This window comes from Pteropus medius, unplaced genomic scaffold (assembly GCF_902729225.1).
Source record: "Pteropus medius unplaced genomic scaffold, Ma_sr-lr_union100, whole genome shotgun sequence".
NCBI classification, from domain to species: Eukaryota; Metazoa; Chordata; class Mammalia; order Chiroptera; family Pteropodidae; genus Pteropus; species Pteropus medius.
The window spans coordinates 20919567-20947138 of NW_024349801.1; the positions used below are offsets into that span (position 1 = coordinate 20919567).

The following is a 27572-nucleotide window of genomic DNA, read 5'->3' on the forward strand; positions in this document are numbered from 1 at the left end:
AACAGACACTTCTCCCAAAAAGATCTTCAAATGGCCAGCAGACATATGAAAAGATGCTCAGCTTCACTAGTTATTAGGGAAATGCAAATCAAAACCACAAAGAGATACCAACACACAACTGTTAGAATGGCTGTCATCAATAGGACAAATAATAGCAAGTGTTGGAGAGGTTGTGGGGGAAAAGGAACCCTCATACACTGCTGGTGGGAATGTGAATTGGTACAACCCCTGTGGAAAACAGTATGGAGGGTCCTTTAAAATCTAAGAATAGAATTAACATATGACCCAGCAATCCCTTTTCTGGGTATTCACCCCCAAAACCTGAAAACACTTAGCTATATGCAGCATTATTCACGGTGGCCAGGACATGAAAGCAACTGAAATGTCCTACAATAGATAATTGGATAAAGAAGATGTGGCACATATATACAATGGAATACTACATAGCCACAAGGAATGATGAAATACTGACATTTGTGACAACATGGATGGATCCTCGGATAATCATGTTAAGCGAAATAAGCCAGAAAAAAATGAAAACCGTATGATTTCACTCATGCGTGGGATATAAAACTGAAAGAGACAAAGAGACTCATGGACATGGACAGTGGATTAATGGTTACCAAAGGGAAAGGGGAGAAAGGGGAGGGAGATAGGGGGGAAAAGGAGTCAAATATTTGGTGATGGAAGGAAATTTAACTGTGCTTGGTGATCACACAATGCAATAAATATATGACATATCGTTGAATTGTACACTTTAAACTTATGTTTTATTAACCAATGTCACTACAACAATTCGAATAAAAAATAAATAAAATTTGGAAACCCACTTTAAAAAAAAATAAAAACTCAGACCTGAGACTCTGCCTTCTAGACCTCTCAGGTTCAAATCCCATTCCTTGGAGTTTATTTCTGTCTGATCTCTAAGACCATTAATTTCCACTACCTGAGATTTCCTTTCCCATTTACTAAAGATATTAGTAAGACTGTTGGCTTGATTACACTATTCAGACTTGACACACTATTCAGACACATGAAGTAAGATCAAATCATACTTCTATCTTCTGATTTTCCATAGACTTCATGAGTCTGGCAATACATTTTCAAGTCTTATGTTTTTTAGGGTTGTATCTGTCATACAATTGAAATTTGACTGTGCAAAGTAAGATTTAATTGCTAACAAACTGATTTTTTTAAGTGTTTTCAATTTCATCTTTAATTTGTAGCCAAATTCTCATGTGACAACAATTTCTTATATATCTTAATATAATTACTCCTAGGCCTCATGCTTACAAGTTCAGACTAAATTGCATCATTAAATGATACAGTATTTTAATGGATACCCAAAGAACTATCTTTAGATTTAAATATAAATGTTTCTATTTTGTGAAAGTCTATAATAAAATATGATATAAGATTTAGCATATAACCACATCTCTTTGAAAAACTTTGTAGATTTTTTTCTTTACAAATTATTTTGTATCCTAGTGATATAATTCCAGTCAAAATTGTTCTATTGTATGAGAAATATCTACACTGGACAAGTATATTGTTAGATATATCAGTATTTAGGTTGAGGCTTTGCTTTGGGCAAAAACTTGCAGATTGCAGCCGGAGGGTCTTTCCTGGCTGTCATGCCCCTAACCCCTCTTAACTGAGAGCAAGGAATGAAAAATTTAGAAAAAGGGTGTTGACACTGGAATGTGGACCCAAATGAAGGGCCTAGAAATATGGACAGAGGCTGCCTTGAAAGGAATTAAAAATCTCTGACTAGAGAATCAGGAAGGAGAAGGTAAATACACTGTTGATGCTGCCTCCAGGGGCAGAGGGTGGGCTCAGACCACTTGGACATTCCCACCCAGACCCTGGCCGTCCTACAGAGATTCCAACAAGCCCTCCTGCAGCCCCCCTTCCTGTCACCGTTTCTGCTGGGAGGGCCTTGATGTGCCGTCCCACCGATGCCGAGTTCACACTGCTGATCCCCACGAATGCTCAGCTGAAGACACGTTCCACTCTATAAGAAGGCAGCAGAGACATCCATCCCTTCCTGAAAGCCCTGGGGTCCACCATCCTTGCCCTCAACTCAATATAGACATTCCCCATCCTGGCTGGAGCTGGCCCCCTGGGCTGTTCTATAGTGCTGTTTAAATGAAGCAAACAAACAAATTGCTTTTAGGGCTAAGGAGCACATGGGGCTCACCAGGAGGCCCCGGCAGCTCCTGATGGAATCAGCATGAGCCATAACATAGACTCATTAGTTTTAATTCCTGATCTGGTACCCACTGTGAGACTTTAGGCAAGTAGCTTGACCTCTCTGAGGCCCTCATTTCTCCACCTGTAAAACGTAGATAATACCTTATGGGAGGAAATGCGGTAGGCATACGAGTGACACACAAAGGAAAGTATTATGAAAACATCCAGCACAATCATCAGTCTGGCAATATGTTGATGCTAGCCTTGAACAGTTTGCATTACTTTCCAAAAATAAGAAGGCTGCTAAGAATATTTTATGAGAATTCATCTTTCCACTTGTATAATTTTCATAAAAAACTCTGAAAGTGTTAGCATGTAAACAATGCCAGATACTCATTTTCTTTATAAATATCTATAATTGAAATCAGCTTTACAAAACAGAATAAACCAAAGTAAATTATATGCACGTGATTAATTACAAAATTTTTGTCTCGTTAACAAAAGCTTATGTAAATCTGAATTAGGAATGTGAAGAGCATTCTTGAACTTTTTGATCCATGTCTTCATGCTTAATTGCGAATATCTTAAGAACCATACAGCTAGTCCCACTCTCTAAAGTAAATCCAACTCAAGAGAGTGGGGAATGAACCGAAACTCAAGCTTTGGGGATGCCCAAGCTTAAAGTGTGGCAGAGGAGTGCTCAAAGTCATTGGAAACCAAAGAAATAAAAATTAAAACTAGTAGAATGGCTAAAATTAAGAGGATTGAAAATACTGAACGCTGATGAGGATATGAAGGAACCGGAACTCTCGTACATTGCTGGTGGGAACGTCAATTACACAACTTTGGAAAGGTTTGTGTCTTATACAGTTGAATTTGTACCTACTGCACTTCTGCACATAGGTGTTTACCCAAGAGAAATTAAAACTGATATCCACAATAAGACTTGTACAAGAATATCCATAGAAGCTTTATTCAAAATGGTCAAAAACAGAACACAACCCAAATTTCCACTCCCAGGAAAATGGATGAATGGACTGTGGTATATATATAAGATGGAATACTACTCAGCAATAAAAAGGAAGAAACTACTGGATGAATTTCAAAGACATTATCCTGAGAGAAGGAAGCCAGCCCCAAAAGAGTAAGTATTATATAAATTTATTTATTTGAATTTCTACAAAAGACAATACTATCTATAGTCAAAAAATCAGAAAAGTGGTTGGTTCTGAGAGTATTGATTAAGAAGGGACATGAGGAAACTTTCTGGAATGAAGGAAATGTCCCATGCTTTATTTAATAGGAGTGTGTGTGTGCGAAAGGTGTGTGTGTGTGTGTGTGTGTGTGTGTGTGTGTGTGTGGTGTTTGTCAAACTACATCAAATTATGCACTTATGATTAGTGCATGTCACTCTAGAAATTTCACTTTAGAAAATAATTGAAAAAAAACAAAAACACTGAAGTCTAGTTAGTAGGCTTGCTTTTCTCAGTGACATGAGTTAGTAATTCTGAAATTACTTTCTATGTATCTTAGGCTTGATTGAATGAGTAAGTATATTAACAGAAATGAGAGCCAGGTTTCTTACTGTCAGAGAAAAGAGAAATATGGAAAAGGGGGAAGATGAGAATATCTTTTAAGGTTATTAATTGGAATTGGAGGTATTAGTATGAACTCATGTTTTTAGTAGATAGATGATGATGATAGATAGATAGATAGATAGATAGATAGATAGATAGATAGATAGATAGATAGATGGAAAGAGACAGACAGACAGATAGACAGACAGATATTTCTAGCCCTGTCCACTGAGATCACCTAGAAGCAATAACACCCCGATAGCAATGAGCGCATCTAGCACTTAGATCTTGGTTTTTAAATGTAATTCTCCACTAAAATGAATCAGAGCTCTCTGAAGAAATGTCTTGTATTCCAGGACTAGGGCATGGAAAGCACAAGATGAACCTGGAACATCTTGTTGCATCAGAAACTAAGGAGATACTTAATCAGTAGTTGGGAAAATATCAAAGGATGCAGGATCAGCTTGATGCAACTTCTACTGATCAAATCTGGGACAAATTGAGCATCAGTGATAATGATGTATTATGTTACACTGAATAAAATAAGAATCCACCAGATCACACTGTTATACATACATACATACATACTCACACACACACATAAATCGGGGAAAAGATAAAGGTCTTCCTTACAGAAAAATGCTAACTTATAAATATAGAAGGAATAATGGAATTAGAAATTCATCAATGGACACTAAAACTAGTTTGATAAAGGTGCAAACCTGATGAGGAACAGAATATTTACAGTCTAAAAGTATTTCCCTATAAATTACTTATAACAAAGGGAAAAATGGTAACTTTATGGTGGAGAAATTTGGCAGACACCACCTACTCCAGTTACTATAGCTATATAACAAATTACTCCCAAATTCAGCATCATTAAACAGCCATTTATTATGGTCATGGATCTAGGGTTAGGAATTTGAACAAGAAACATCAAGGAAGGCTTGTCTTTTTTCCATAATGTTGGGAATCTCAGGTGGAAAATTTGAAGGCTAGTGGCTGGAATAATCTGAAGGCTCTTTACTCACGTACCTACAGTTGATGCTGTTCTTTGCTGAGAGCCTCAGATCTTCTCTAAGTGGCTAGTTGGGCTTTCTTACAGGATTGTGGCTGCCTGGATTCACCAATGTAAAGTTATTACTTCTTGCTTTATAATTAATACATAGTTTATAGAGAGCTAGATGGAGACAATAAAAATATTGTAAAGCTTAATCATGATTTTGTCCACTAATTTTAGCACCTACTGATGAGTTTTCCCTACAATTATTATTGTGGTATTGTTGCGAACTCTATTTTTAAATGCTAATTTATTTCACTGACATCTACATTTCTTCGAGAAGTCCAGACTTCAAACACAGTAATTCCTGGAAGCATAGAATCCATTGGTTTAGCTCACAAGCTTTCATTGTTGAAAGGATCTCTTGTTTTCCTAGTTTTATCTTTGCTAATCTGATACATTAAAAATATATTTTGTTATGTCTTTAATTGCATTTCTATTATTATAGACTGAAGTTGAGCATCTTGTCATGTTTGAATCATTTGTATTTCCTGTTTTTGATAATTTTGTTCTTATTATTTGTCCATTTCATATTTACTTGCAAGAGTTTTTTATGCACTAAGAAATAACTATGGAATAAAGAAATATATTATGTAAGATAACCCTTTATCAGTTATACAAGTTGCAAGCATTTTTTCTGGGTTTGTGTTTGCCTGTTTTCTTTCAATTTTGAGTATCGTTTTTTATACACAATTTTTTTTGTTGTTTCTATGTAGTAGAATTTACCAGTTTGTATGTGTCTGGTTTCTTAGAAGAGCCTTTCCCACTTTGGTATTATTAGTTACGTCTCTCATATTTTCACATACTACTTTTATTATTTCATTTTTTATGTTTGTATGTTTGATCCATTTGGAATTTAATTTGGTGTAAAAAGTGAGTTAAAGATTCAACTTTTTAAATATAATGATCTAGTGTCTCAACATCATTAAATGAATAACTTACCTTTTCTCTACTAATGTGCCTTTTATCATATACTAAATTCCCATATATATTTGGTTTGACTTTCTATATTTCTGTATTATTGATCTGGTCATGTGTATTCACCATGTTGTTTTAATTACTGTAGATTTATAATGTTTTATATCTGGTATGACAAGTATCTCTTCATTACTCTTTTTTCTCCCATAATTTTTCTCTCTAAGAATATATTTGTTTTTTCATGTGAGCTTATATTCAGTTTATATGCTTGAAATGTGATTTTTATCAGGAAAGTAATACATTTCTGGATTAATTTAGGAAGACTTGACATCTCTATGATAGTGAATCCAAGTATGGAAGCTCAACATGGCAGGCCTTTCTGTTTTTTAAGGCTTATTTGTACCCTCCTTTTTTGGTGTGGCTCAAAATAGCATTTCAAATGTGTTTTTCATATAAATCTATTTGCATGGTTAAATTTATGGAGGGGGGTGTTTTTATCTGTTTCGTCAGTATTGCAAATGGATTCTTATCTCCCATCGTATCTTCTGATTTCTGCTTACAAATAGTTAAATGTTTATTAGTTAAATAGTTCATAATTTCCCTGAGCTTATATCACTCAATGGGAGGAAGAGGATTTTATTTCTTTTGGTATCAATCACCAACCCACAATGGTAGGAAATGAATCTAGGGCTACATACCAAAAGCAACTGCAAGCAGTTCTCTCTCTCTCTCTCTCTCTTTGTCTCTCTCTCTGTCTATCTCTCTCCCTCCCCCTCCACTTTTTTTCTTAATAGAATGAGATAAAAGATTCAGGACATTGGCTTTTGAAATATATACATAAATATTTCAAATGTATACATAGTTTTAAAAACAAAATATATATATATATATATTTCCAATAAGTAATTTCTTAAAACAAAACAAAACAACTTCTTTAGCTTGTCTCAACGATATCAGCCCCAGTTAATACAAAGTAAAAAGACAGTGAGAAAGGAAAGACTGAGGGGTGAAGTACAAAAGATTTTGCAGTGCTTGTCAAAGGTCACAACCAAATATCCATTTAGGGTGTGGGCTTTGCAGTCACCACACTACCCTTAAAAGAAAAAAAAATTAATGTGACTACACATAATTCCCAGAAATTTTCATAGTCTAATTCAGAGATTGCAAATGCATATGCAGGAAGGGGCCAGGCCAGTGTCATAAATGAGTAAGGCAGCACCTGGGGATAATAAAATAGGAAGAGGTGGGGACTGGGGCAAACCACCTACCTCCTGCCCCTCTGCACCAATCAGTTGTTTCCTGTTGCAGTTAAGATCCATATTGTATCTTTCAATTCTTTAAGAGAAGCCAGAAATCCAGATTTAACATATGAAAATTCCCTGTTTTTAAATGTCAGCTCAATTTTTTAAAAACAAAAAACATTGCGCAGGCCACATCTAACGCAGGCCCTCGGGCCACAGTGTTATGTCTCTCTGCTCTACCCCTCGCTCCTGCACCTCCACGCTGAGCCGCAGGCCCAGCTCTGAAAAGTATTCTGGGTGCCGTGGTCGCACTCAGCACAGGCGATGTAGGACCCTGCCCACGCCAGTTCTGGACTGGACACTGAGCATCGCCACCCCAGTTTGATGGGATGATTAAATAGCCTGCTTTCACCAGAGATAGAAGTGGAAAATTAGCTTCTGAATTTTAACATTACTTAAATACCGGGATGGCCAGCTTCAGGAACTGGCCGATTTCACAACGGTCTCCTCTCAGCGAAGCCCCTGTGCGGCACGTTATCCTGAGGGTACTGCAGACGGACACAACCCTGGCTTCTAAGGTGAGGGTGGCCAAGGTCCACCTTTTGGACCCCAGGGGAGAGTGGAGCATGCCCTCCACACTCAGTACACGTAGATGGTTCCACAATCGTCACCTCTGTTGAAAGAATCCTTCAAAGCTAGCATGCTGTTTAAAATAAAGTTTATCTTCAAGAGCAGCATCTTTTAAAAAGAGAGCTATTGATATGCAATACTGGTACAGTAATTCACAATTTTCGCAGAGTCTCCTGTCCTCTTCTTATCCAATCTTAAAACAACACCTTGTGGAAGATGTTATGATATTCTTCATTTTACAGGTGAGAAAGCTGAGATCTGTAGTTCCAGGGTTTATCAGGGCTTCACAAATTAAGTGCTTCTGTTCAGGCGGCTAAAAAAAGCCTCCTCTGTCCATCTTCAGATGGTTGATCAAGTAACTCATACAGGGAGGCTTTGCTCAGGTCTGTGTGATAATCTATGTAGGAGGAAAGAGAGAAACAGTTTTTTTTGAACCTCAGGAAAAGGCAGAAATAAACTCCACAAAATCAGGCAGAAGCTGAGACAGACGGACAGAACCCTGAGTTATGAATTCCTAAGGAAAAGCCAGGCAGGATAGTGCCTGGTTGGAAAAAAAGGTCATTGAATTTGTTTGTATATTTATTCTGAATCATTTTCCCACTACACACACGCGCGCGCGCGCACACACACACACACACATCTTTGGTAAAATTTCCACTGTTTTATATAACGGAGTTTTGTGTTGTTTTTTTACGAAGAGGAATCTATTTTTATAGAGGTGGAATATCGTGAGGCTAATTTTATCAAAAAAACACTGGCTTTGCAGGGAAGCGAGTCTCTGTCGCCACCTAGTGGACATTTCTAAATGGGAAACTCCGGAGAAGGCTCACATACGTGTGTTAGGCGTCGCCAACGTCTTTTCACCAATGACATACATGTGACAGGCCAACTAACAATTAAGTGACATTTCTAACTAGAAACACATTGCATTTAAAAGATCTCGAAAAATTGCTTATAGTCTTTGAAGTGAAGCATCACAAACAGAATAGGAGCTTTCACCTGATCTGTGTGTCATGTTCCTCTTCTGCTCTCCAATATTATTTTCACATTTTCTCTTAACCACAGTGCTATTTTGTCAACTTAAATTGCATATCCAGTGTATGGACCATTTGAGTTGACCATACTCTACATCCAAACCTGACTTATTTGATTCGTCCATCCTTCAAACCTTGCCTTCACCTGTGACATTACCCTCCTTCTTCTCCAGTTACTGCAGCCTGTCACCCAAGCCTATCATTTATGCTTTCAAAATATTTTTAAACTAATCCTTTCCTCCTACTGTCACATCCCAATCTGGGCCTTTATTCCTGAATTCTGAAGTCATTCATTTATTCAACATACGTTGACTGGGTGCTGACTGCTGGTATATGCAGCTACAGCACTGGGCATGGGGTAGAGAGATGAGGGCACTACCACCTGTGGACCCAGAGAGGCTGTATATATAGAAGGTTTCAGGTGCAACTGGGCAGCTCAGGTCAAGAAGGATGAGTAGCTTCCTTGCTGGGCTTCCTGCTATGAACTCTTTCCAATTCGACCTACCATACTACCACTTTGGCCTGATTTCTCCTCTTCATTCCTGACTTGGAAGCTTTTAAATTCCCTCCTTCGTCCATATAGCTCATCCCTAGAGTCTATATTGCTCTGTGCTCAGAGATACAGATGGGGTGAGATCTAGTCTAGGCCTCAAGGAGCTCGTCAGGAGGAAGACGACCAGCAGACCCATAAGAATGGAGAGAGCTGCCTGAGGCAGGGATAACAGGTGCTCTGGGGGCCCAGAAAGGGCATGAGCAATTCTGCTGGGCAGTGGGGAAATGGCCAGGGAATGTTTCTAAGAGAAAGTGACACATTGGACCCTGAAAGATGAGTAGGAAGTATATCAGCTGGAGGTGGGGGAAGGCGAGGCAGAGAGCATCCAGGCAGAGGGAGCTGCAGGTGGAAAGGCACAGAGGTAAGGAAGAATATAGGGGTCAGGGACAGTGGTTCTTCTGCATGGAGGGAGAGGAGGTACATGGCTAGTGTGACAATGACCCAGATTCTGACCGCTTCACTATATGTGATGGCCATATGTTCACCCCATTTGGATTTATCATCCCTAAAGTTTCCTGAGGCAGTAAGAACTAATAATAAGGTTTCAAATGAATGAAATCCCAGGCAGCCACTTCGGCCTGTCATCTCACATGCTGCTGCACTGATATAGCTGTGGGTGTCTGGGACCCAGCAGTCATTGTGAATCAGGCTCTGGGAGCAAGGCCCGTATTCACAAGTCACAGTGTGGACTGAATCGGCATACCTTGTAGGACTGAGGCGTTGATTGCCTGAGCTGCAGGAGTGTTGGCAGCTGATGGCTCAGACGAGTTTTCCCAAGACTTGCTCTCAGTTAAGAGAGCTGCCTCATCCATAGATAACCCGCATCCAGTGATGAATGCAGGGAACGAAGCCAGGGCCACTTACTTGGTACAGAACAAATTTAAGAAACCATTCCAGCTCCAGGGCCCCCGATTGAATTGATTGAGACCTTTGTCACATCTGCATCACAATTCAACTCTGTCACCTCAGTCTTTCTTCTTTCTGTCCACCACAGATGTCGATCACAAGAACACTGCCCAATAAAGCTCCCTGCACACAAATCTCTATCTGAGAGTCTGCTTTCCAGAGAACCAGCCCAGCAACAGATAGCTTAGGGAGCCTGGGTCCCATTCAAATAAGACCAGATGGCATAACATAGTTTAAGAAAGACAATGTCAATCAGAAGGAAGTTGGTCAGATGTGGAAGCCCTGTGGAAGAAGTCACCAGTAGTGCTCACCGAAGCCCTGTGCTGGGAGAAGGAGCCTTGTCAGAGCCTTACAAGCTTTGTTCCACCTGGCAGTACTCTTCCCTCCTGGGGAGATGATGTGTGTGGCTGTTGGAATATGGTGCCACTAAATGATACTCACTTGTAACTCCTCTCTCTCCTTGCTCATGCTCATCAGGAGATATTTTGATTCTCATTTGCCTTTGTACCTCATTTGCAAAGAAAGAGTGCCTGAATGGGCAATCCATCTGGTAGTTATAATTTCTTATTTTTGATCAGCACATTGACATTCAGGCTTGGAGTTGGCCTCTTGCAAACTCTGTTAACCTGCATGGACTGATCGGTGCTGAGACATTGAGGAAGACATATGTCTAAGCCCATAAGGCAGAATCCAAAACTTGGATGATGGCCAATTCACCATGGCAATGCCCTTCTGGGGGCCTCTTGGTAGACAGTCCACTGCTTCTTATAACATCTCAGCCTTGACTTTCAAATATCTATAGACTTAATTCAGAGGGAACCGAGAAACAGTTTTGCTTCTCCCAATGGCACCCCTTCTCCATCTAAACTCTCTAGAAAACAGACCTCTTTTGCCCCAGAGATCAGAGTAGATGACTGTTTGGGAAGTTGAAAGAGCTTTTTTTAGAAGCAAAGGAAACTAAAAAAATTGAAAACCATGCCCCACTCCCCCTGACGTGAACCACAACCAAGACCCTAATGTGAGGGGATATTGTGGATATACTTAAAAGCAAGAATTTTCATAAATAATCCCTTTGGAATAAAGGAGATGGTTTGGGGGGTAAGTGCTTTCTGACTTCACTTTAAAACTTCAAACAACGAAGCGACTGATAGTATAGTAAACACCAATCAAAACCATGTCTGCCCAGCCTGCTTAGTGCCACTAAGGAACATCCACTCAACTGCTAGTCCCTGAGAGCAGGAGGCCGGGCTGTCACCTTCCAGATCCCATCTTTGAAAAATAGAATTTTAGGAACTTGCTCTCCTCTCTCTCTACTCTACATTTATATCCTCCCCAACCCCGCTCCTCAAGCTCTGTATCTTTGCTCCCTCTCTGAAGTGTGGGTCTCCAGAGGTCGACAGGAGAAGAACACGTGTGACCTCTGTCATTTGGTCAGTTGAGGTGACTTCCTTCAGAACAGGCCTATGTATCAGCCGGACCTGATGGCATTAACTTAGAGGTGCCAGCAAGGCCTGTCGCAGAGTGGCAGTGCCGAAAGAGAGCTCCAAATATCTGCCCAAGCCCCTCTCTTGCTCCTTAGGAAAAGGAGGCTTGGGGAAGTGATGTGAACAGAGCCCACCCAGGTCTGATTCTTAGACCAGTGCCCCTTCCACCCGGACATTCTCCACGCTTCTTTCACTCATGCAGTGGTCAATCACATATTTAGTCAACTACTTAGTTGACAGATGTTTGCTAATCCCCTACCATGGGTAAGCACAGAGCTGGGTTCACTAAAAGGAGCAGGAACAAATGTTGATGCCGAGCAGGGTGGAGCCATAGACAAGCCCATGCAGGAGGACATGACAACAAGCCCCGGAGAAGCACCCAGTGTATGCAGGTGGCCTTAGCTCCAAGATGATGAGAGGACTTGGAAAGGCTGGATGAAAAAGCCAGGGGCAAATACCCCCACCTCACAACTTGGCCAAGAGCTGGCATTCACTCATAGCCCCTAAGAGCGGAGGGCTGGCACTGCCAGCCACACTGTCACCAAAGCTGCTCCCTCCTGACTCTGACACCTGGCCTTCCGCCCCGAATGTGGCCAAAGCCTCTCCACCCCTGCTCATGGTGCCTTTCAATAACAAGGTATACCTGTTGGCAGTTACGGAGCACAGGGTTCCCCTTCAGAGTTAGCCAGGACCCCCCACAGAGCAGATTCCAACTGACTGCTTCTCCGGTGCCTTTCCTCAGAACTATCACCCGCCTGCCCCCACCCAGCCATTCCCAGCCCTGCCCCAGGCTCCCACTTTGTCAATATACTTACGGATGACATTTTCTGTAATGATGACAAAGAGGACTGTAACTTGAGGGAATATACCCATGGTGACCCTTTAGGAGACCAGGGAATGTTCCTTCTTCAGTGATTGCTGGAATCTCAGTAGGGATGAAGTTGGCTTGCATCAGAGTGGCAGAGAAGTTCAGAACGGGATGTGATGTCAGACATACCTGCCTTTGCTTTCCGGTTCTGGCACTTACTTGTTTGGTCTCCTAGGCAGATGACTATACCTCTTTAAGTCTCAGTTTCCTCATCTGTAAAATGGTTAGATCAGCAATCCCTTCTACGAAGAAGTAAATGAAAGGATGTGAGCAAAGAACTTAGCGCCATGCCTGGTACACAACCAGCCCCCGGTGGACATGTAAAGTGGCTGCTGCTGCTCCAGGTAATTCCCAATGTTCTCTTGTCCAGTCCCTCATTTCAACTGACCTGGAAATTTGCAGTGCTTCTTCATCTGACTTCTCCATTCTTGGTTATCTTTTTAAAGCTTTTTTAATCACATGACTTCAGAAATCCTCGGTGTCTCCCCACTGCCCACAGGGGACATCCATGCTTCTTTAGCACGCTATTCAAGCCCCCTGACCCCATTCCCTTTCCAGGTCATCTTCCTGTGCCCTCCTCTATGTGCATTTCATCCCCTCCTGTCCTCGCTCCTGCCAACCCTGAGCTTAAAAGCCCCTTTGTACCCAGAGCCGTCTCTCTTCTTTCAGTGACTCTCCTCCAGGAAGCTCTTCCCTTCACCCATCCACGGGAACCTCGTGCACTTTTGTGGTCCTCCAGCATTAGCCCAGATCTCTCTCCCGTAGCAGGCCTCTCACAGGCCTGTGACCCCAGAGACTGTGCCCCTTAAAATGAGGAAAGTTGAGCGGGTCATCTTCTGCACACTCCCCAGTGCCTGATACAGTGTTGGGTGACTGTTGTTGGAGTACTGAATGGAAAAACTAGGTAACTGTCTAATCATTCCATGTACGTGCAAGTCTCCGCCCCTTACATTTCAGTCCCAGAATTTTAGAAAAACAGAAAAAGAGTGAGAGAGACCCAGACGCACACATAACTGTGCTTAGACTGGCATTTCAGGAGTAACCAGAAGCAGGTGGTGCCCCTTCCCACCCCTCTGCACCACCCACCCCAACCAGCATATGCACACTGTAGAGCCTTCACTGGGTTCTGTGCATTCCCCTACCTTTGCAGTTTTTCTGGTGGCTTATGGGGTCACAGGGAGCGGTCACACTGCACAGTTCACAGCACTTCCCTGGGAAAATCCGCCCTTGCAGACCCCACCACCTGCAGACCTGCCCTTTGCTTGATCATTTCCCCAGGCACTCGTGGTGCTCCCACAGAGCTTCCCACCCTTCCTTGTCCTAAGCAACCCTCCTCCCCAGAAGCTCCTGCCTTGGAACCTATGTATTAAAACTTTCGCTCTCTCTACAACGCCAAGGATTCTGACTACAGGCACACCCATTGGAGTCCAGCAGAGGATGTGGGGAATGTTTAAAACCATGCACAGAAAGGATGAGCACTGAGTTCTGGAGAGTGGGCGCTTCTGGGGAGAGAGGATGGGGGGTGGGTGTTGACTTAGCCACACTGTTTTATTTCTCTAAAGTGAGATTTCTCTTTATGTCTCTATGGCAGGGGATTCTAAAGCCAATGTAGCAAACGAGAAGGCACTCCATATTTGGCTATGTGTGTGCATGTGGGTATTTTGTTTTAAAAAAAGAAAAATTTAAATCAAAAGCACTTGGGGATATAGGTGCAAGATGCTTCGGGAACATAAGCCAGCAGCAGATCTCTGGGTCCTTTGTTCATTCTTAGGGGTGGGATCAGCCCTCTGGGAGACCGCCCTCCACTGCCCTTTCCTTCTTCCTTCCAATCTGCAGCTTATGTGTGCTCTTTGCTTCCTGGAGCCCAAATATCTTTTCTTCTAAGACCACACCTGGCCCAACCAGCCCCCATCTTCCTCCCAATTCCACACACACTTGGTTTCTTCATAGTGGCCCTCAGGCTGCTTACTGCTGCCAAAGCACAGAGCCCATAGTGAAGATAACTAAAAAGAGAACACCTACAGAAACCACAAGCATTCCTTCAGATTTCATGGGAAGAATCACCCCTTAGGCTTCCTGGAATAAAACATGGGCCAACTGAGCTCTGCCACGGGAATTTCACTTGCTCTTCTGGTTTCTGAATTCTGCCTCGCTGGCCTTTATACTTCCTGGGCTGGTGCACCTGGATCGCAGCCACACCTGGGAAAGTGGGACAGGAGGGACGAGGAGGAGCCATGGTGGGCACCAGCTCTGCAAAGGCCAGTTGGGCCCACTTCTCATGGGAACCCTTGCTATCTGCCTCATTATGAAGGAAGACCCTCCTGAGAACAGGTTGCAAACCAGGGGTGGGCTTTAGCTTTCTTTTTGGGGCCCTACTCTTTTGGATCCCCTCTTCTGATTCATCTTCCTCTCCATCTTTTTATAAATTCAGATGATAATCCTCCATTTTGCTGGCACCAAAAGGAACTGTGGCCACATAATAGCGGAAAGGGCTTTTTTTCTTTAATAATTAAAAAAAAAAAAACTTTTCAATGAAGAATAATTGACCCTAAGAAAAATAAATAAATCACATGTGTTCAAGTCAGTGAGTTTTTATAAAGTGAACACACTGTGAAACCAGCTAACAGGTCAAGAAACAACATGACCAGATGTAGGATTCTGCCCATGACCTCTCCTAGGAATTGTCCCACTGCCCAAGGGTAAGTGCTATCCTGACTTCTAACAGCACAGATGGGCTGTGTCTGTTTTCATACTTTGCTGATGTTGAATCACACAAGACAAACTCTTTTGTATCTGGTTTCTTTTGCCCAGCATTATGCTTATGAGTTTCACTCATACTATTTCTTGCAGTTGTGGTTCTTTCTTCTCACTGCTATATAATGCTCCATTGAGAAACAAGGGTATATTTGTCCACCCTTTCGCTAACGGGCATTCAGGTAGTTTTAGTTTGGGCTGTTACAAATAGTGGTGTTACATAAGGAAGGCTTTAGTAATAGTAGTAGTATCGTGGTAAAAAACACATAACATACATTTATCCTTTTAACAATTTCTAAGTGTACAGTACTGGTAAATGTGTGCACATTGTTGTATCACAGATCTCTAGAACTTTTTATCTTGCATGACTGAAATTCTATACTCAAAAAAATGACACCTCATTTTCCCTTTCTCCTAGCTCCTGGCAACCACCATTCTACCTCTGTTTTTCTAAGCGTCTGACTACTTTAGATACCTCATCTAAGTGGAATCAGGCAGTATTTGTTCTTCTGTGGCCAGTTTATTTCACTACATATGTCAACCACACTGTAACCATATAACAAGATTTCCTTCTTAATACTGAATAATATTCCATTGTATGTATATACCACATTTTCTTTATCCATTCAACTGTTGATGGACATCTAGGTTGGTCCACTTCTTGGCTATGGTGAATAGTGCTGCGATGAATACGGGAGTGCTAATATCTCTTTGAGATTCTGTGGATATATACACAGAAGTGGGATTGCTGCATCATATGATAGTTTTATTTTTAGTTTTTTGAGGAATCTTCATACTGTTTTCTATAGTAGTTGCACCATTTTACAATCCCACCAACAGTGCACAAGGGTTCCAATTTCTCCACATCCTCACCAATACTTGTTATTTCATGTTTTGTTTTGTTTTGTTTTTGCTGGTGGCATCCTAACGAATGTGAGGTGACATCTCATTGTAGTTTTGACTTGTGTTTCCCTAATGTTTACTGATGTTGAGCATCTTTTCATGTGCTCGTTGGCCATTTGTATGTCTTTTTTTGGGTGGTGCTGTTGTTGTTTTTGTTAATTTGGAGGAGTTTCTTATATATTTTGGTTATTAACCCCTGATCAGGTATACAGTTCACAAGTATTTCCTCCCATTTCCTAGGATGCTTTTCATTGTATTAATTGTAGCCTTTGTTTTGCATAAGTTTTTAAGTTTGATATAGTCTCATTTGTCTATTTTTGCTTTAGTTACTTATGTTTTTGGTGTCATGTCCAAAAAACCATTGACAATTCCAATGTCATGAAGCTTACCTCCTGTTTTATTCTAGGAGTTTATAGTTTCAGGTCTTACATTTAGGTCTTTAATCTAATTTTAGTTAATTTTTGTATATGGTATAAAACAGAGGTCTATCTTTATTCTTTTGCAGGTAGATATCCAGTTTCCCAAAATCATTTGTTGAAGACATCATCCTTTCACCATTATGTAGTCTTGGCACCCTTATCAAAGATCCTTTGACCGTGTCTATGAAGGTTTATTTCTGGGTTCTCTATTCTGTTCCAAATTCTGCCAGTATCAGACTCTTTTGGTTACTGTAGCTTTGTAATATGTTTTAAAATCAGGAAGTGTGAGGCCGTCGGCTTTGTTCTTCTTTCTTAAGATTGATTGTTTTTGCTATTCAGAATCCTCTGAGATTCATATGAAATTTAGGATTCTTTTCTGTTTCTGCAAAAAAAAAAATGTCATTGTAATTTTGAAAGAAATTTTACTGAATCTGTAGATTGATTTGGATAGGTATGAACATCTTAATACTATCAAGTCTTCCAATCCATGAACACAGGATGTCTTTCCCTTTATTTGTCTTCCTTTAATTAATTTCTTGTCTCCTTTAATTTCTTACAGCTGCGTTTTGCAGTTTTCAATATACAAGCCTTTACTTTCCTTGGTTTGTTTATTCCTAAGTATTTTCTTTTTGAGATAAATGGAGTTGTTTTTTTAATTTCCTTTCAAATTGTTCATTGTTACTGTATAGAAATGCAACTGATTTTTGAGTATTGATTTTGTATCCTGCAACTTGGCTGAATTCATTTATTAGTTCCAACAGTCCTTTTGTGTAAAATCTTTAGGGTTTGCTTCACATAAGTTCATGTTATCTGTGAACAGAGATCACTTTACTTCTTCCTTTCCAATTTGGATATATTTTATTTCTTTTTCTTGCCTAATTGCTCTAGCTAGGACTCAGGAGGGCTTTTTAAGGCTCTGCCTGTGCCCCTACAAGGCTGTCTTCCTCCCTTCCCAAATTCCTGGTATGCTAAACTTACTCTTTTGTATTGATTGATTTGCCCAAGGGCACAGCTAATATTTGATTAAGGCAGACATTAGACTGAGACCTATCTGATCACACAACTTAGAGTCTCTTCTCACTTTCTCTCTTGAGCTAAGAGAGCTATCATTATTAAAATGACATTATTAAATTGAACGAGTGACACCCATTAACATCCCAACATAGATTACTTTAGAAGAGGGAGTTCCAAGATTGGGTCAGTATTGATGTGAATAGAGAAGCAGAGTGAGAGCTAGAATTGGGGCAAGGAGAAAAAGAGGCCTCTTGGGAGCAAAGAAAAGGCAGTGGAGACCCCCTAGGTAAGGTGTAGAGTAGAGGCAATGTAGAGCTGTGTAAACTCTGATTGAGGCTACCTGCTTCCCAAATTCCCTCTCTATGGTGTATCACCAGCATGACTTTTGTTATATTCTAGCATCATCTGCAGTATTATTGACTCTGTTTTTCTAAAAATAAATACACTTTCAAAGGAAACTTTATATCTCTACTCTAAATCTCTACCAGAATCATTTGCCACAAATAGAATGTAACTAGAAAATAAATATAATGAAAACAATAGCATGTTGTTAAATTATAACTAAATAATTGTCTCCCAAAGGATGCCAGCCTGAGGCCTATTTTCTCTGTTAAAGAGAGAGATTAGTATGAATTAAGGAGGTACGGAAAACATTACCACCACACTAAAAAATTTCTCCTTGATACAATTAGAAAGGTTAGGAAACAATTAAAAAGGGAATAAATTTCTCATCCTGTGAGTCAATGTTATTTTATGTTTGGTTGATGTACCATCTAAAATTACCTCTCACACTTCAAAGTGAGACATGTCCTTAAGTAAAGAGCATGACGTTTTGTTTCATTTTTGTGATAGTAGCCCAAAGCTCCACCCAGAGAAGCCAAGACACAAGGGGGTTGTGACTGAGAAAGGCATCTGGAGCATTTCTAGGCAGGTAGCAACATGGAAGGCCATTAGGGGTAACAGGGAGTAGAGCCTAAGCAATGCCAACATCTCCCTTCCTCGTGATTAGTCTTCCTAAGAGGATCTGTGGGGAAAGCAAGAGCCATTTAAAGTTTAAAGATAAGAAAGAGAGCTAGCAGGTTCTGCTAAGAATTCTTGGCTTTGGTTCTCTTTTTACTCTTCCTTCTCCTTCCCTCTCTCCCCCTTCCTTCTTCTTCTCCCACCTCTTCTTCCTCCTTCTCTCTTTCTCTCTCTTCATTCTCCCTTCTTCTGGTTAGAGCCTACCTACTAACATGCCTGAAGTAGTTATAGGAAGCTCTTGAGCAACTACTAAGAAAGAAAGTTAATGGTTAATCTTGGTAAAAACAGAACCTAGAAGCCAGAAACAGGCTGAAATTCTTGACTCCATAAAATGAAAAGGCTTTTTTCTGTATAGCAAATAAAGCATGATTAAATAACATTTGAAAACCAAAAACAAACAAATGAAAAAACTTGAAAAATATTTGCAATATAGATAATAATCTAGAGGTTAATATTTCTGCCAGACAAAAAAAGCTCCTGCGAATCAATATAAACAAACATTTCGACAGAAAAATAGATAAAAGAAATGAAAAGAAACTTTTAGAGAAAAAAAGTGCAAATGGCTAATACATACAATGATAGATGATCAGCCTCCCTAGTTATCAGAGAAATTCAAATGAAACCAAGATGCTATGTTAGACCTATCATATTGAGAATATATTAAGACCTGATAATAAAGAAAAGAGCACTGTCATATACTGTGCTTTGTTTTAACACCTTTGGAAGACAATCTAATAAAGTCTAACATGTCAAATATCTACACCTTTTGGCTCAGAGATGCACTTTTAGGAATCTATCCTATTCAAGGATATTTGTACAAAGAAATTTATTGCAACATTATTAATAATAGTACACAGTCAGAGGCAACCTTAATATCTACCGATAGAATAATTCTGTACAGCTTATATTCAGTACAGAATATTCATACTATGAGATACTATGCTTTCTATCAAAAGATTGAGATAAAGCTGTACTATGGATATTGTTGAGTGAAAACAGCAAGTTGCAGGACAATTGTGCATATATATGTATGTATGTATATATATATATACATACATATATATATGCCAAATGAGATCAAAGCATTTAGAAATGGTGAACTAAATGCTTTTTACTTAATAGTCAATGCTTACGTGGTTAATATTTTTCAACATATTTACGTTTGCATATTCACACTGTTCCAGCAGTTATAGTACCTGTTGAAATACTGTTTAAACATCCCCTTTGAAATTTCCTTCAAATTGTCTGTTATTTTAGATTTGATGACTTGGATGGTGCCAATTCTCTCCTTTCATGGTGTGTCTCAATCTGGAAAATAGCCAGGAGTCCCACAATGATAAGGTGGGCATAAACACAATTTGTTAAGTTTTTATCCCCCAAAACTGCCAAGTCACAAGTGATGTGCTAAGCTGTATCCAGCTCAAAAGGCAAACTTCTCAAAGAACAGCAACCACATAGGCCAGTACAAATGAAGCTCACCATGTCCTGGAATGTGATGGCCACTGAAGACTCTGGATGCTCCTGAGAGAGGGTTCTCATAATAAGCTTGGCCTGTGGACACTCTCCATCCCACACATCTATATGTGCTGGCCCCATGCTCCACTTTATTCTAGCTCACCCCAAACACATAGGAAAAGATGGAAGGAAGCACATCGAAATGCCATTAGGGGTTATACTTGAATATTGAGGGTGGAAAGAGTGGGGCTTGATAGGGACTTTGATTTTATGTATGCATTTAAAATTTTCAATGCATACATACCAACTCAATTAAAAACATTTTTACGGATTGGACAACAACAACCAAAAGGAATGACTCAACAAGCATTATGGTAACTATGCTTTTGCCTAAAGGGAGAGCTGTTTTCTACTTAGACTCAATATGAAAGCTGGTCTTTTCACCAAAGAAACCAAGTACAATGTCCCACCACCACCTCACCAGCAGCAGTGTCTAAATTAAAGAGGTGGAGGAACAAAACTGTAGCATCACGAATAAAGAAAAGGAAACTACTGGAAAGTAATAAATAGCAAGTAGCAAGCAGCTAGCAAAAAGCATGTTGAAATATGCAATCTCTTCTAAATACCAGTGCTGACAATGTATTTAAAAAGAACTTTGAGCAAGTAAAAGAAAATAATTTTCTAAATGCTTTCAAAAGTAGTTTTCACCATTATTTTCCACATTCACTCCTTGCTGCGTTTATAAGGTATTTATCACAATTTGAAATTGTTTTAATTATTTGTCCATTTACTTTTTGTTTGTCTCTCTCCCCTATAGAATATAAGTTCACAGGAGTAGGGACCATTATCTGTCAATCATAGTCTCTGGCAAATTCTAAGTGTTCAATTAATTTCTTGGATGAATGAATAAAAATAATAATAAAGACCTTCATGTAAAGAAATAACAATCTCAGAATAATCTATTGCGGGACAAAAAGAGAGTAGAAAAGTTAGAGATCAAAAAGCCTGCAGGACATAACAAGACAAATTTGGCAGATTGTAGAGAGAATGCTTAGCTAAGGGTGTTCGCCAGTTCCTTAGTGAAGAAAAATTGCAAAATAATACTTTGGCTTTACTGCCTGAAACTTATAAATTGTTTTAAATAAGTTGTTTTAAATTTAAAGCTTATAAATAAATATATATATATATAAAAAATATATATTTTTATAGAGATATATTTTATAGAGATATATATATATAGATATCTCCAAGTTAATTTTAACTTTAGCATAAGTGTGTAGATTTTTCAATTCATAATGTGAGTTTGGTGCCTGAAAAAAGCATGGTTTGGGGCTAGACCAATCTGGGTGTGAATTCCAGCCCAAACACTATGGGGAAGTGTGTGTGGTCCTGATTCGAGTAAACTGTGGGGAAATATTTATGAGGCAACTGGGGAGATTTGAACACTAGCAGAAAGTAGATGATGTTAGGGAGTCGTTCATTTGGATGGATGGTGCCAACAGTATTGCGGTTACATTTTAAAAGGGTCCTTGCCTAAAAAGGAGATATGCACTGTGAATGGAATAGTATGATGTTTGGGATTTGCTTTAGAATAATTGGGGTGAGAGCTGGCTAAGAAAATGGGTAAAACAAGATCGACTGTGAATCGATGGTTATTGAAGCTGGGTATTGCTATACAGGAAGGACTTTGCCATTCTATTTCCTTTACTTTTGCATAAATTTGAATTCTTTTATAATCAAAAGTTGAAAAACAAACCAATATGTATACATAGGTTAGAATAACATACTTGTTCAATGAGTGTAGGTAAATTTCAAACCTTTTTGTGTTCCAGTTTCCTCATCTGTAAAATTGGAATAATAACAACTATGTTATAGACTGCTATGAGACTTAAATAACAATACACATATAAAACAGAACAATAACTGGCACATAATAAGGACTCATTGATATTATCAGTTGTTGCTATTAATATTATTAGGGAAAGAGAGAACATAACGTCGGAACATTTATGTACTAAAATGTTAGTTTAGGCAGAAGGACTATGGATGATTTTAATGTTCTTTCTTTGTTTAACTGTATTTTCTGATATTTTAAAAAAGTGAATATGGATTACTTGTATAATAAAAATTAAGGCAGAATGCTGCCTCAAATCCTTATATGGATAAAATGAAACCAGCTAATAAAAGTTTAATGAACACGAAATTGAATTAATCATTAATTGAAAGCTAGCAAGAATCAAGGGAAGAACAAGTCACAAGAAGGGAGATGGGGCCAGGTCCAGGGGCGTAGGCAAGGCTGAAAGTGTCATCGAGCCCTTTGGAGAGGAAAGAGGCCTCTAAAACTCTCCATGGAGAGCCTGCCTTGCATTGCAGTCAGCTTACTCATTCTTTTCTTCCATTACAAAGATTCAGTCCTTATCTGGCCTTTTTACTTTTAATATATTCCTCTTTAGAAGAAAATAGACTCTAACAACCTCATTTATCACTCTCTCGAGAACAGCTCCCAAACCTGCATCTCCAGCCCCCTCTGCCTCCCAGCCGCCTGCCGAGCAATTTCAACTTGGTATGCTTATTTTCACCTTAAATCTCAATATGTACATAAAGGCATGAATCCTCTCCCACCCCTACAATAACATTTACTATGGCCTTTCCAATTCTACTAGGCCTCTACTCTCCAGAGCAAAAATCTCCCTCTCTTTCTGCTCTCAAAATTGATACAATTGGACAACATCTATATAATAGCTTATTCTGTGTCTGGGGTGGGCTCTGCTCTCAGGAGTCAGTGCTCATGCCAATGTCCCTGCTTGGAGTGTCCTTTGATTATTTTCACTCAATGGACTCCTACTCATCCTTTAATACTCAGTCAACTGTTACTTCATTTGTGACACCTTTTCTAACTTCTTCCTCTGAGGCCACAGCTTGGCACCTGTTGCCTTGTATTGTGATTACTTGCTGTGGAAGAGGCTGATAATTGTCCCTCAATATTTATCATCTCTGTTTCTCTCATAGTAACAGACTCTCTAAATTTTAGACCAAAGAAGTCTCCCAGAAGAAAGAATACATTTCTCAGCCTCCTTTGTAGTTAGTTGTGGCCACATGACCAAATTCCAGGCAATGGGATGTAAGAGAACGTGAGATGGATAATTTCCAAGGAGAAACTTTGAAGGGAGAGGTTATGGTCTTCATTCCCACTTCCTCCACCCTTCTGATTGGAGCAGAGATGTACTATAAGCCATCTCGGTTCGGGCGGATGAGGGGACTTCTCAATGTAACACAGCCACCATGCCAAACCTGGGATACCTCCTTCTCTCCTGTCATGTAAAAGAGAACTAAATCATTTTATTTAAGCCACTGCTGTCCTGTGTCTCTGCAATAGGCAGCTGAACCAATTTCTTAAATAATATACTGGCCTACCTCTGATCCCTCCACCAAAGTTGTGTGATACTAAAAGGTAGTACATACATGTAATTGGAGTCTCTGAATGAGAGGAGAATAAGCATGTGGCAGAAGGAATATCTGAAGATGTATGAACTCCGGGAGAGTAAATGCAAAGAAAACCATACCTACATACATACTAATAACACTGCTAAAAACCAAGACAAAGAGAAAATCTTGAAGGCAGTCAGAAAAAAAAAAAAAAAAATCGCCCAGTGCTTAGCACAGAGCGGGGCTTTGAAAAACATGTGTTGAATGAATGAATGATGGTTTGGGTGAGTGTTTGATAGGCTCAGATTACCCTGTTGCTCAGCATGTTGTGGGAGAAACGACACTGGAGTAGGTATCAGGAGACCCGAGTTCTAATTCCAGCGCTAGGATTTCAAAGGATTGAAATCCTACAGAGTATGCTCTCTGACCACAGTGGAATTAAGCTAGAATCAATAACAAAACAATAACAACAAAATTCCCAACTCTTTGGAAATTAAGAACACACTTCAAAAATGAGGAGGCCAGACAGTTGCTCTCGGGGGTCCCTTCAAGGTCTGATGGTCTCTGAGTCTGAGTGCCTCATCTGCCAAGTTTCCACTTCATGCTGAGCAGTGTAGGCTTTATGGCAGTTTTTCCTCATGTCTTCAGAGGCTAATGGGATTGTCAGCCTTCGCCTCATTCTTTTTAAGAGAGAGAAATTCTCTGGGCAGAACAGGACAAGCTTCTACTTGCTCTCCTTCTTCCCTCTGCCTCCCGGGGTTCTGCAGGCAACATTCATGCACCTCAGTAACCATTTTTCTCAACTTGGGAACAATGTCACATCAACAGGGAACCTTCCACAGGCCTTCCAGATCCCCGTGAGGCTCTACCAGCCCAATGACAGCAGCCATTCTATTTCTGAGGTTGCTCACAGGAGGGGCAGCATCAGTGACCTGGAAAAGTCATGCCTGGACTATGTACAGACACCTCAGACAGAACCCATGGAGACTGAGACACCGACAGCTTGTGGGCATCAGTCTGCCCCAAACTCTCAGAACTGGGCCACTTGTGGTAACCTTGTATGGGATCCTGAAGGTGGCTGAAAGGAAGTCATATAAAACTGGCATCCCCTGATTGGAGGGATAAATAAGGCCTGGCATAGCAACTCCTAAACTGCCAAGAGCTCTCTTTCTCAGTAAATAAGCCTCACCACGTGCTTATTTACTGAGAAAGATCAGACACTCCTTTACACTGGGCAAACATGACTGATACCATTTAACAGGCATCCAAACCTCATTCATTCAACACACACCTACTAAGCCCCTACTATGTGCCAGGTATTCTGCTAGACACTAGTGTTAGAAAGAAGGGTCGTACAGATGTGTAACTAAGAGCATTAAGCTTTAAAGCATTGGAGAAAGTATTTTCAGGGGTATCCACTGGGACTACTCCATGGATGGGTCTGAAGTTCATCATCTTCCTGAAATCAAAGCCTGGGCTATGGCCAGTCCTGGAGCTTAGAGAGGTTTAGGTCTTCTAGTCCCAAAATAAAATCCAAGGAGTGGCCTTGCCCCAACTCTGCCCCAGCACCAAGACTCCTGCATCCTAAATTACAGAATGCAGACATTTCTGGAGACCCTTTCAAAGCAGACATATGGATGTGGGGCACATGCACTTAGTAACGATAGGCAAAGCCACTATTACCCACAAACTTGTGTGATTGGTGTTGTAATAGAGGCTCCTGGTCCCAGGGATTGTGTTGAGGCCTGGAAAGGGTGCACATGTCATTCTCAAGCAGCACTGTACTTGCATTTTTACAAATAGACAAAATGAGCAGAAGACATGTCCCTGTGGAAGAATGAGAGGGAGAACTGGTGCTCACAGTGATGGATATAGGGACTAGGATGGGGAGAGGGTACAGAGGCATCCAGATGGCTGGGATAGGCAGAAAGCGACAAGCAGCCCTCCATGGAGGTCCGCTGGACCGGCTCTGAGCTTCCATGTAGACAGCTGATGCCTGAGGCACCTCACCCAGCTGCCCTTCAATAATTCCCCAACTACTGCCTCTCTAGTCCCCTGTGGCTCTGTGCTCAAAAACTGGGGCCAGCACAGATCACTATTAGGCTGACCCCTTTGGCTCTGGAGCCAGGCTACCTTCCAGTCCACAAAGCTGACCTGCAGCCCTGCTGCCCAAATGAGGTGACTGGCAGCCAGGTGACAGCAAGTCCCACAGGTATCACAGAATCAAAGTAGAAGAGGTCATTTGACCAATCCCCCATGGCTGGGTGAGAAGGTAGAGGTAGAGGTCTCCTGGCTCCCCAGACCTGGAACAAATCCTCCCTCCATCCTTCCTTGCCCTCCACCTGATAGGTTCCCATGGAGTTGTAAGGAAACATACACGCACACACATACACGCACAAATGTATAGGTGGGTCCATACATGCACACATGCAGGTGCACACGACAGATGCTGAACTGAGCCCTGACCCCTGGCTGGTGATTCTGGGTATGGCTCATGTGACAGTTCTCACTTCCTGTTTGGCTTCCCTGGGGCCTGGGATAGAGAGCGCATGGCATTGGGGTCCAGAGAGGGGCCACAAACATCCCCTCCTACAGGGTGGGGCAGAGGCTCCCCCAGAGACCAGCAGCCAGTCCCCATAGGCAGAGGCAGATGTCCAGCTCTTTCCCAGTGCCCCCAATCTCTGTGGAGTCCCTCAACACTACTCCCCACCATGATAAAAGTGGGCCAAACCTGGCTTCTCAGTGTCAACCTCTACTCCTGGCATAAAGGGTGAGTGGCGACATTCTAAAACAGAAAAATGAGATGGATGCTCCCTTCTACGAGAAGAAATCCTTTTAGGATAGCTAGAGGGGAAGGAGATTAACATTTAGTACATACTTGCCATGCATTTTCACGCATGATCTCAGCACCCAAGGAGATGGGTAATAGTTTCCAGTTTTACAGAAAGGGAAACTGAGGTCCACAAATGCTCATTATGTAACTTGCCCAAAGTCACAGCACTACTGAGGAGCGGGGCTGGAATCCAAACTTAGGTCTTATTAATGGGCAGAAAATGAAGGCCCGAAGGCCAAGGTGGTGATTTAGGAAAGAAACAGCAGGTGAAGAGGGCAGAGCCAAGTAGAAAAGCAAGACACGAGGCACTTATTTTTAAAAGCTTGAATTTCTAAAAGAAAGGAGTGTATATATGGGATACGTGTCATTCCGATAAGTTTTCAAAAAATAATAGATCCTCCTCCCTCTGAGTGACTCTATCTCCAGTCTGAGTCCAAAGACTTGAGCCCATGCTGGAATTGCCGTGTAATCATGGATGAGCCACTTAATCCTCTGGAACAGGCAGATTGGAGACAGCCCAGAAATGAGTTGGCAGAGGGAGAAAACTGGAGGCTGCTCATGTGAATGACAAATGCTAGGAACGTGGATGTGGAAGCTCAGAGAGAAACAAGCAGACATCTGGAAGGAGGGTAAGAGCTGATGGCAGTGGGCAGCAGAGCAACTAGGGGGTCTGGGGACAGGGGAGGCCACTCAGTTATAATCTCCATGTTGCTAAAACCTCATCTGATTCCACCACTGCCCCTAACAGGGCCTGGGCCCCAGTGGTATTCAATGATGGGTTAGGAAAGGAGCAAAGAAGAAATTGAATCTTGTGTTCAAATAGAGAAGATAGGATTCTCAGAGATACCTGAAAGTTTCATGTCTGGGGGCCCAGAACAGTGCTGGCACAGAGTAAATGTTCAATATCTATTCATCAGATGAATTAACAAATCAGGATATCTATTTTCTGACTCAGCTCTGCTTCTTCGTGAATCTAAACAAATCAATTTAGCTTCTCAGAATCTTATTTTCATTATCTATAAATTGAAGATCTTGGACTGGACAACCTCTAACTCAGGTGTATGGCCCCAAGGCTGAGCCCCGCCCACTCCCCCTCCCACCGGCCAGAGCAAAATCTCTCACGGAGGAGAGTGAGATCCACGCCAACAGACCAGGGCATTTGTGGATACCAGCCCAGGGGTTGGTTGAGAATCCTTGTTGAGGAAGAGGCAGTGAGTGGCCTCTGGGCTGGAACATAGGAGATAGTGCAAAAAATGTATCCTCTTCCTCTCTCCCTCTTCCTCC

The 27572-nt window shown here is 41.0% G+C and overlaps 1 long non-coding RNA gene across 1 annotated transcript in view; it reads right to left on the bottom strand.

The window, feature by feature from the left end:
* Positions 1-3536: 3536 nt before the first annotated feature.
* LOC120623105 (uncharacterized) overlaps positions 3537-27572 on the bottom strand; it is a 54552-nt gene continuing 30516 nt past the window's right edge. The window contains exon 3 of the long non-coding RNA XR_005658682.1: positions 3537-8016. This is a non-coding gene — a long non-coding RNA (uncharacterized LOC120623105). The remainder of the gene's footprint in view (positions 8017-27572) is intronic.